The sequence below is a fragment of the Brachyhypopomus gauderio genome, chromosome 4 (assembly GCF_052324685.1).
Source record: "Brachyhypopomus gauderio isolate BG-103 chromosome 4, BGAUD_0.2, whole genome shotgun sequence".
NCBI lineage: Eukaryota > Metazoa > Chordata > Actinopteri > Gymnotiformes > Hypopomidae > Brachyhypopomus > Brachyhypopomus gauderio.
The window spans coordinates 664,643-676,988 of record NC_135214.1 but is presented as its reverse complement, the minus strand read 5'-3'; positions in this window follow the sequence as shown (position 1 = coordinate 676,988).

Genomic DNA, 12,346 nt, shown 5'->3' with positions numbered 1-12,346 from the left:
GGGATTGAGAGGTGTTATTGTATCATGCCATAGCCACTACCCAGCCAGGAATGCACATACGCGCACACACACACACACATTCCTCTCTCCCTGTCAATCATCACCACAGCCACTCCCCTGCTCCCAATCACCAATCTCAGTCATTTCAGCTCATTTTGCTTCCTTACACCATAACCCCACAGGTGCCATAGTTCAGGGCTTCGTATTATAACTTCTTCAGCTCACTACACCAGCCACTGCCTTATGATCTACGTTGGATCTCATTCGTAAGCTTTTCAGGCGATTTCCTCATGTCTTGCTCCTGTATCAAAAATGTGGTGAAATGTATTTACAATTTTCCCCCCAAAATGTTTCAGCCAATGATAGTATTTCTTCCTTTCTGTGGTGCATAATTGGTTTAGTAAAACATGACAAGTATTCTCAAAAGCCTTCGAGCCCGTTTGTGAATTTTGACATCTCATAAGATCACAGAGAGCACTGCAGAGTGAATATACTAGTCACCCAGTCATCCTAATAGATGGCTAAGTGTAATATGGGAATAAAGGATTTCATGTCAAAATGAAAAGTGTTGTTTTAGCATTTTATTGGAATAATTTTTTAAAAGATGTGTCCAAATAGTATTTGTAGAGTACGAGGGTGACATATTGGGTAAGGGGCTATTCTGTCTGGATTCCTGAACCACATAGAAAAGCCAAATTGAAATCTCATAGGCTTGCCAGCTATCTAAAATTTAAAAGGTTACAGTGCGTGTACAGGTAAGGTTTAAAAGGCTAAACAGTGCTGGTGTAGTTCAGCTCTTCTCTACAACTCTTTCTCAACTCATTCTGCTTTTGCCTTCATCTGCAGTAACACAGTAATTAAAGGTACATTGACGAAGAGCTACCGTAGTTAGAGATGTGTGGGACAGTCTTTGAGACAGTGAAAATGAAAGTCCTGGATCTTTAGGATGGACCCTGGATCATATAAAATACATGTATAATTATTGCTTCAACAAGTATAATCAGTATATGTCATATGTTATTGTTGTGACTGTGAGTTCAGCTGAGCTATCCTGAATTACTCCATTAAATTGATCTTTAATTAATTGTATTATTATTAATAGTACCCATGGTGGCAGTAGCAGCAGTAGTATTTAGGAGATAAAGCAGTGAAATTTACACTTAATAAATAACGAGGAAGTGGATTTTTGTTGTTGAAATACATTTTAACTCTTCAGATTGGATTTGTCTCTGTGTGTCCTAGTACTTCCACACTGTTAATCCTGAAATATGACTAGCCTTGAATGTTCTCTTGAGATTACTTTAGTCAACACCTACCATCACCACCTGAACACCATCTCCCCAAAGAGGATGTTTCAGTATTTAATTTTTATTTTTTACATAGACTCCATCATATACTACAGTGGTTCCCAAACTTTTTCTGCCGTGCCCCCCTTTAGTAGATGAGAATATTTTTGCGCCCCCCCTACACCCCCCCCCCCCCCCCCCCCCCCCCCCCCCCCCATATTGACTAGGGATGTGTTGAAAACTTACAAAAACAATAGGTTCACAACTTTGGTCAAACATGAAAAAAATAAACTGCAAGAAACCTTTTAAATGGTTCAAGAATTCTAAATATAATTTAAAATAAATAAGGAGATGAAATAAGAGAAACAGCAATACATATGCGGCTAGTTTGCAAGCGCAGACATCACGCAGAGCACAAAGCATGTAACGGCCAGAAATATGTGTACTGTCTCTTTAAGGGAGCGAGTTGAGCGTGCGTACGGAATATTGTTGTTTTTTTTAGCTTTCTGCCGTAGACCTAGTCAGACCACTGCTCTTTAATTTATTTCTGTAAGTAACGCATTAAATGAGCTTTGGACAACTCACCAGTTCATGTATGAACAGTGAAGTATTGCTGGAGCCCAGGTTTATTTTGGTCAACCAGCAAATAAACGGACTAAGTGGAATACCACCAGCGCGAGTATTAAGGTTGAACTAACTCCGAAAAGCAAGCAATACAAGCATAGAATTAGACTGAATAGATCTGTTTTTATGGATCGGTCACATTGTCCCCGATACCTGATCTAGAATTTTTTCAGATATTAATATCGGAATCGGTGCAGCCCTAATATTGACACATGTGCACGTTTTACTTTCAAGCTCCGCGCCCCCCCTGCAATAGCTCCGCGCCCCACCTAGGGGGCGCGCCCCCCACTTTGGGAACCACTGATATACTATATACCCTTGTGAAATGTCAGGAAGGAATGGAGGTCATGCTGTATCATCCTGTGTCATAATGCATAATCCTGTGTCATAATGCATCATCCTGTGTCATACTGCATCATCCTGTGTCATACTGCATCATCCTGTGTCATACTACATCATCCTGTGTCATACTGCATCGTCCTGTGTCATCATGCAACATCCTGTCATACTGCATCATCCTGTGTCATACTGCATCATCCTGTGTCATAATGCATCATCCTGTGTCATACTGCATCGTCCTGTGTCATCATGCAACATCCTGTCATACTGCATCATCCTGTGTCATACTGCATCATCCTGTGTCATACTGCATCGTCCTGTGTCATAATGCATCGTCCTGTGTCATAATGCATCGTCCTGTGTCATACTGCATCATCCTGTGTCATAATGCATCATCCTGTGTCATACTGCATCACCCTGTGTCATACTGCATCATCCTGTGTCATAATGCATCATCCTGTGTCATAATGCATCGTCCTGTGTCATACTGCATCGTCCTGTGTCATACTGCATCGTCCTGTGTCATAATGCATCGTCCTGTGTCATAATGCATCGTCCTGTGTCATAATGCATCGTCCTGTGTCATAATGCATCGTCCTGTGTCATCATGCAACATCCTGTCATACTGCATCATCCTGTGTCATACTGCATCGTCCTGTGTCATAATGCATCGTCCTGTGTCATCATGCAACATCCTGTCATACTGCATCATCCTGTGTCATAATGCACCATCCTGTGTCATAATGCATCATCCTGTGTCATAATGCATCATCCTGTGTCATAATGCATCATCCTGTGTCATAATGCATCATCCTGTGTCATAATGCATCGTCCTGTGTCATACTGCATCGTCCTGTGTCATACTGCATCGTCCTGTGTCATACTGCATCGTCCTGTGTCATACTGCATCATCCTGTGTCATGCTACATCATCCTGTGTCATGCTACATCATCCTGTGTCATAATGCATCATCCTGTGTCATACTGCATCATCCTGTGTCATACTGCATCGTCCTGTGTCATACTGCATCGTCCTGTGTCATACTGCATCGTACTGTGTCATGCTACATCATCCTGTGTCATAATGCATCATCCTGTTTTGATCCTGTTAAATGTTTTGATTTAACTCAGCATGTAGATTTTCCCACGCATAATCAGGGCCATATTCTTGATTTAATTTGTTCTGTTGGATGTACTGTTAATAACATCTCTGGTACTGGCTTGGGTATATCTGACCACAAAGTTATCACTGCTGGCCTCTGCCTGCCTATACCTAAGACCCCCTCTAAAATGACAATATCCTTTCGTAATCTTTCTGCTGTTGATACTCTTGCCTTCTCCAAACATCTCAAATCTTCTTTATTCCCTTCGATTTGTAACATATCTAACGTTGAGGATGCTGTCTCTTTGTATAATGATTCCGTCTCTGCCATCCTCAATACACTCGCTCCACTTAAGACGAGGACTGTACCATCCACGCACACCTCTCCCTGGTTTACCCCTGAACTACACACACTGAAATCGACCGGCAGGCGCCTTGAGCGTCTCTATAAAAAAACAGCTCTTCATGTTCACGCTATGGCCTTTGCTGAACATATGCTCACCTACAGATCTGCACTACAATCTGCCCGTTCTCTGTACTACTCCAATCTTATACACGGCTCCAGACATGACCCTAAACATCTCTTCTCTATTGTCAACAAAATTTCTTGCCCTCCTACTCATACAGTCTTATCCTCTCCTGAAATCTGTACTTCTTTTCTCAACCATTTCCAAGATAAAATTACTTCCATAAACAAAGGTTTTCCTAGTTCACCCTCCCCTGACTTCTCTTTCTCTCCTCCCAGTCCTATTAACACTCTGTTTTCTCATTTCTCTCCGGTTTCTGTCAGCAACACTGCCGAAATTATTTCTAAGTCCAAATCCTCATCCAGTCAACTTGACCTCGCCCCAACTTCACTCCTAAAGCTCTGTCTCTCGGACATAAGTACTCCTATAACACATATCATTAATATCTCTCTCTCCACTGGTTATGTTCCCTGTTCTCTTAAAACGGCTGCCATTACTCCTGTTATTAAAAAACCTTCTCTTGATAGTTCTGACGTACAATCCTACAGACCGATTTCCAATCTACCTTTTATTTCTAAAGTTCTTGAGAGAGCTGTCGCCATACAGTTACAGGCTTTTCTCACCACCAACAATCTCTTTGAGACATTCCAGTCTGGATTTCGTCCCTTACACAGCACTGAGACTGCTCTTCTCAGTGTTTTGAATAACCTGCTCCTGTCCTCTGACTCTGGGCATGCATCTGTCATTCTTCTCCTTGATTTAACTGCTGCTTTTGATACAGTTAATCACAAAATACTCCTCTCACGTCTCTCCAGTTTTGGTCTGTCTGGCACTGTGCTCTCTTGGTTCTCATCCTACCTTACTAACAGATCTCAGTTTGTCAGTATAGGAAAGCACAAATCCATTTCTGTCCCAGTCACCCAGGGAGTACCACAGGGTTCCGTTCTTGGTCCCCTACTATTCATTACATACTTACTTCCTCTTGGTAACATTCACTCCTTCAACATCAACTATCACTTTTACGCGGATGACACACAGCTGTATCTGGATCTCCACCCTTCTGACTCTTTCCCTCCTACCACACTGCTGTCCTGCATTCAGGAGATAACTCACTGGTTAAACAATAACTTCCTCAAACTAAATCCTACTAAAACTGAGTTCATGATCATCGGCACCAAGTCAGCCATCTCTGCCCTCTCCAACTGTAGTCTATCTGTTGATAATATCCAGGTTGCCCAGTCTTCTGTTGTGCGTAACCTAGGCGTTTCATTCGACTCCTCTCTCTTTCATCCCACACATAAACTCTATCCGTAAATCTGCTTTTTTCTATCTCCGCAAAATTGCCAGGCTCCGCCCCTTACTTTCACTAAAAGATGTCGAAACCCTGGTACATGCATTTATCACTTCCAGACTAGATTACTGTAACTCCCTGCTTTATGGTCTACCTGCTAAATCACTTCGCCCCCTACAACAGATACAAAATTCTGCAGCCAGAGTTCTAATGTCCACAAAGAAATCTGCACACATCACTCCTATCCTCCATCAGTTACACTGGCTTCCTATCTCTGAACGCATCCACTATAAAATCCTACTCCTAACGTTCAAATCTCTGCATGGTCTTGCACCCTCCTATCTCTCCAACCTTCTCCACCTTCATACCTCATCACGTCAGCTCAGGTCCTCTAACCTAGGTTTGCTCTCCGTCCCACGACACAGACTCTCTACTATGGGTGGCAGATCATTCAGTGTTGCTGCCCCCACCCTCTGGAATTCGTTACCTCCCTCTATTCGCTCCTCTGACTCTCTCTCTACTTTCAAAACTCAACTCAAGACTTTCCTCTTTTCTCAATATTTCCGCTCTTTCTAAGCCCTGTATTTTTCCCCTTTCATTTGTGTACAGCGACCTTGGGTTTGAGAAAGGTGCTATATAAAATAAACATATTATTATTATTATTATTATTATTATCCTGTGTCAATGCATCATCCTGTGTCATAATGCATCATCCTGTCATAATGCATCATCCTGTGTCATACTGCATCATCCTGTGTCATACTGCATCATCCTGTGTCATACTGCATCATCCTGTGTCATACTGCATCATCCTGTGTCATAATGCATCGTCCTGTGTCATACTGCATCGTCCTGTGTCATGCTACATCATCCGGTGTCATAATGCATCATCCTGTGTCATGCTACATCATCCTGTGTCATAATGCATCATCCTGTGTCATACTGCATCATCCTGTGTCATAATGCATCATCCTGTGTCATAATGCATCATCCTGTGTCATACTGCATCGTCCTGTGTCATAATGCATCGTCCTGTGTCATAATGCATCGTCCTGTGTCATAATGCATCGTCCTGTGTCATACTGCATCATCCTGTGTCATAATGCATCATCCTGTGTCATACTGCATCATCCTATGTCAGGCTACATCATCCTGTTTCATACTGCATCATCTTATATCAGGGCTATATCACTCCTTTCACCTCACCTGCCTCGGCCAGTGTTTTCTTTGTCAAGAAGAAGGACGGTGGTCTGAGGCCGTGCATAGATTACCAAGGACTCAATTCCCTCCTAGTGAACTACTCCTTCCGTCTTCTGCTCTTGCTATCGGAGCTGGAGCAGTTGATGGCAGTGAGAGTGTTCACTAAACTCGATCTATGCAGCGCCTACAATCTCATCCGTATCAGAGAGTGGGATGAATGGAAGACAGCGTTTAGCATGTCCACCGGACACTATATGAGTACAGGGTCTTGCCATACGGCTTGGCTTCTGCTCTGTTGTTCTTCCAGGCGTTCATTAATGAGGTCTTGAGGGAGCACCTGAATAGATGCGTCGTCGCTTACATCGATGACATCCTGATCTATTCGCAAACCTTAGACCAACATGTGTATGATGTGCGTGCAATCCTGGGCACTGTCCTGCGCAATCGCTTGTATTGCAAGCTTGAGAAGTGCGAGTTTCACCTCTCGGAGGTAAACTTCCTAGGTTACATTAGGCCAGGCTCCGTACACATGTAACCCGGCAAGGTAAAGGCTGTGGTAGGATGGACCAAGCCTCACACACGGTGCAAGCTTCAGCGTTTCCTGGGCTTCGCAAATTTCTATAGGCGGCCAAATAGCTAAGCCTCTTACTGACCTACAGCATGGGGGGGGCCAGGAGGCTACAATGGAATAAGAGAATTTGGAATTTCCACCCCAGTACTACACTAACCCGATCCTAGTAAACCCTTCATTGTAGAAGTGGATGCTTCAGACGTGGGAGTGGGCACGGTGCGATACTTCTCGCAATGCTTCTAAAAACACAGCACGCCGAAGCCCGTCTCCTTCTATTCTAAAAAACTGAGTCCGGCGAAGTGTAACTACGGAGTTGGGGACCAAGAGTTGTTGGCCAAGTGCCTAGCTTTCGAAGAATGGAGGCACTGGTTAGAGGGGGCAAAACACCCGTTCATGGTGATAACCGACCATAAAAACTTCAAGAGCAAGTGGAGCGAACAAACCAAGAGCTGGTGAGATTCCTGTGCGCATACTGCAGTGAGGACCCAGATACCTGGAGCACACTACTCACCTGGGCAGAATATGCCTAAAACTCCCTGGTTCAGTCCAGCACAGGGAGGACGCCGTTTGAATACGTGCTAGGACGCCAGCCGCCCCTCTACCCCTGGAACGCTGCCTCATCAGACCAGCCCGTCATCGAGACTGGTGTAAGAAGAGCAAAAGGGGCTGGGCGGATACTCACCGACGTTTACAGGTGGCGGTGAGGCACTTTAAGGCAAAGGCGGATTGCAGATGGAGTGAGGCGCCTTCATACAAAGTTGGAGACAAAGTCTGGGTGGTGACCAGTGATGGTAGGCTGGGTTCCCAAGGTAAGCTATCTCTTTCACGGTGGGTCAGCCCAGAAGCCACCAGAGGGCGCGCGTAAGCACTCACTCGCACACACTCACGCCCACTCACACACAGCACACACCCTCTTGCACCCGACCACTCCCAGCATCACTCTCTCCTCAGTACTAACACCTGTTTCGCATTAGTACTAAAGCCCACGCAACTTCTCTCGTCGCCTTTGCCTGTGGACTTCCTACTATTCCTTCCTTGAGTATTCCTTTTGCATTATTGTTGCCTATTGGCCTGATTATTTGTGTTTATGTGACAATGGACAATAAAGCACTACTGGTCGATCGCGATCTACTGGTCGATTGCGAAGGAAGTGTGGGTAGATCGCATGACATTAAAAAGTAGGGGATGAATGACAGGCTATCATCCATCTGCACTGAGAGTTGTCTTTTGATTGACATACAGGGAAACCAATCTGACGTCTGAACTTCTGACAATGTGCGTTAAACTGCGCTAACTTGTTCAGTTACCTTGCTGCGTAGCTAGCCTCCAATTTAAACTAAATACAACAAATGGTATAAAAATGAGTGCTAGCTGGTCCGAGTAAGAAGCCAAAAACCTACCACTTCATACAGAATGGGAGGAGGATTTTTTTTCACTATGTCATATTCACTATGTCATATTCACTATGTCATATTCTAAGTGTGTTTGCCTCATCTGTCAGTGTGCCCTTGCTATTCCAAAGAAGGGAAATTTTTGGACTGTTCATAAAAACTATGACATTGACTTTCCTCTGAAAAGTGAGCTGAGAAGGAGAAAGGTGAAAGAACTAAAATCCCAGTTGTCCGAACAGCAGTCATTTTACTCACATTTGACCACAAAAGTGAAGGTAGCCACCGAAGCATCATTTCAGGTGAGTCACTTAATTGTTAAACACAAGAAGTCCTTCCAAGACAGAGAGATGATAAAAGAGGCATTTGTTGAAGCCGCCAATTCCTTCTTCAATTCTGAGACTTTAAAAACAAATCGGAAATATTATCTTCAAAGCTCTCAAGCTATCGAGGAATACAGTTACACGACGCTCTGAAAGCCATGGCCTAGGATTTGACCAAGCAACTTTGGAAGGATATTGTGGACTGCGAGTGTTTCTCACTACAATTGGCGATACTTTACAATACTTTATAAATATAAATAAATTAAATCATTTAATGTAATTCCTACATTGCGTCGTAAACAGATTTTCAGAACATACGTACATACTGTACATAAATAACATACTGTAAGCACTTATCCTATCCTAACACCTATCCTAACACAGTAATTATTAAAAACACACAACATTTTTTTAATTTTATTTAATTTAGTTTTATCTTTAATGTTTATTTCCTTTGTCTAATTTTATGATTGTCTTTTATTGTACGGTGTCCTTGGGTGCTAGAAAGGCGCCATTAAATAAAATGCATTATTATTATTATTAAAATGCGTTTAATAATGAAATGAAACTGAAATAATAAACGACGCGTTTCCGATGCAAAACCACTTAAGTCGAAACGAGGCTTTATACAGTAAATCAAGAATTTTGGCCAATGAGAACAAGTGTGATATGTTAATTGAGACAAGCACATAATAAAAATTTCACAAAAAAGACTGATAAAAATTGTGAGAACAATTGTGAAAAACAACTGGGTTGCCCTTAACTCTTAATTTTTTCTTCACCTAAACTCCTTGTTCAAGCTCACCACATACAAAAATGATAAAAATAGAATAAGCATAAAATGAGACACTTCTTGTATATCTATACCTCAGCTGAAAGGAGAACCACATGACTTTATATCCCTCCATTACTCACTGTAACTTTCTCAGTCATGTTGGACATGTTGGACTTTTTCATTGTTGTAGTAACACTGTTCCTATTTATTGCAGCATTTAAAGTTCCTCTTTTAAACTTAGCTGTATTCCACTAAGGACTGATAAGAAATTATTTGATTTCAGACAAATTTATTTTAATTTGCAAACTAAAAAATAATTTGATTTCAGACAGACATTACTCAAATGACATTACATTTCAAATTCCCGTTTTTTGTAACTCTTGACAACATACGTCAAGGTGATTGGTAAAACAATATTACTGAAAATCACTTAAAATCATAAACTAAACAATGTCAATCACACCATATCTTATGTAAAAATAGAACAAAAAATAGACTGAAGTAGACTGAAAATAGACTGAAGTCATCTGCTTCAAGTCCACTGCATCACCTCATAGAATTTATTTGTTGAGGCTGTTTTTGTGAGCACAGACATTCAAACATAAAGACATAACTGAATATAAATAACACCTTTATATACACCTATATATATAGAGAGAGAGAGAGTTGGTGAGTTCTTAGATAAACTGACAATTGTCTGCTTTGCATCTGTTTACATGTTGGATTTGCAGAATCTGGGTTCTTTAATGCATCTCTCAATCACAACACCCAAGCAAAACTAATCCAGCCATTGTGCTCACTAAGGCAGTGTCTCTCTTCCACCTTCTGGACCACTGCGTTAGCAAATCCAATTTATAACAATATTAGTATTAAGTTTTAACTTATTTTAAAATAAGTATAATCACTTAAGTACATCTACAGCCATCCCTTTCAGGGCCAGAAACATATTTAATTCCACCATTTTCTTCCAAGCCATCTGTCTGGCAGCATCTCACTGATCACATAGGCCTTGCTTGTATCATCTGCTATGCGCTCTTGATTATAACAGATGCATTTAATCCAATTCTCATTTTATATTGGGCCATGAGAAAATTGATTGATTTGAACCCAGTCACTATTTGATTTCTAGCCTTAAACTCATCTGGAACTTCTTGATGGACCCAGATAGCATATATGTAGGTTCCAGGTCTCCCTCTTCCTTATGCCTAATTTCTTATGGGTGATTCCAGTATTAAAGGGTATTATAAGGGTTAGCTGCACCAACATGAATAATGCATACACAGAAACCCGTGGTATTCGTGTCTTAAGAAAGCTTTCCCACACATTATACTGTAGATTCATTTGTAGATGATTATACCAGCAGAGAGAACACAACACATTTTTTTTGTCCGCCTTCTTTCCCCCACTTTGGAGGACCTGTGGCAAATTGGTAAATAATTTAGTTGCAAAAGTGTTTTGTGGATGTACATTATCCCATTTGGGAAACAACACTTTCAGGGATGTTTAGTGAGTACAGTGAAAAGTTATTTCATCTGGTGTAAGTTAAAGAGTAAAAAGCTCAGACAGGAAGAGTCAAATGGTCACAGCAGAGGGTGATAAACCCTAAAACAAGCAAGTTCTTTAATGCTCCTTTATGACATGGAGGATAGACATACTGGCTTTTGTTTCTGATCAACCTTGATACTTCTAGGAGGGTGAGAGAAAGTAAAAAAGACAGGAATAAGCTGTTTTCACTAAATACTGATCCAGAGGTTTTCTTTATAGAAGAATCATTCTGCATTTTTATGTGTGTCAGAATACCTCTTCACATAGTCATTAGCGGATTGTATAACCTGTATGAAAGCATTCAGCATCAAGCAGTTTATCTTCTCATCTAAACCATTCTCCTGATGGTAGTTCTTCACAGGGAAGATGCAGTTCACTGGTATTCCCAGTAAATTACTGCAGGTCTCTATCTGAGAACACACACAGCGCCATTACTTTATAAGTTAAAATATTAAGAGTATGTGTTACCCTAGCGAAAGTACAGCATGTACTAGCAAAGTAACTAGCAAAGTAACTCACTTTTTCCTTCATCTTCCTGCTTTGGTAGATAGTGCTCAAATTTGTCTGTGTCTCTTTGCATGCAAGATCCACTTTTGTCATGAAAACCATTTGAGGGATCTCTGCAACAGTCAGTAAACATATGAAAAGATCTATATAATCAATCACGTCATATTTTTCCTGACTAATTTTGGCATCTGCAAGGGCACCATTATTAATCCTAAACAAGGCAGACATTTTGAAACTGTTGTATTTTCATACTATTATAACCACAATCCTTGGATATAGTACAAAGTATGTCTAGACTAAATGTTGATTGACAGCATGGCCATATTGCGCCTAGATGTGCCAAAAACTGACCTGTTTAATAATAATAATAGAGTAATACAATATTTCACTTTGGGTGAAGGCTTATCACACTTTGTACACCCCTATTTTGTGTTCTTTGCTGTCCAACACTCCTGAACGAGTGATGTCCATCAGGAGTGTACTTTACACATTTTGCAGACAATACGGCCTGCAGTTACAGTTATATACAATCACACTACACAGTCTATATACTCATGAATTAATTATGACCTATTTACATTTAAAACATTTTTATTTTATTTTATTTTTATCCTTTTTTAGATTTTATTGCACTGAAAAGTAATTGTTGAATGAAACAACATAGTCTCACCTAATTTACTAGCTTCATTTCGGATCATCTTCATTTTCTTGATGACTTCATCAGACATAATGCCAATTTTGTCTGTTGGTATAACACTCACTAGACAGTGAATCTGATCATTCAGACTAGGATTGCTGATGTAACTTTTGCTATCTGGAGTTATTGGATCATGTTTGAACTAAAATCACAAAGAAAACAGCTAAATGAGAAGAAAGTACGAAATAAAGTGTCTCACATAATGTCCAAGTTTGGATTGAATACAGTAAAT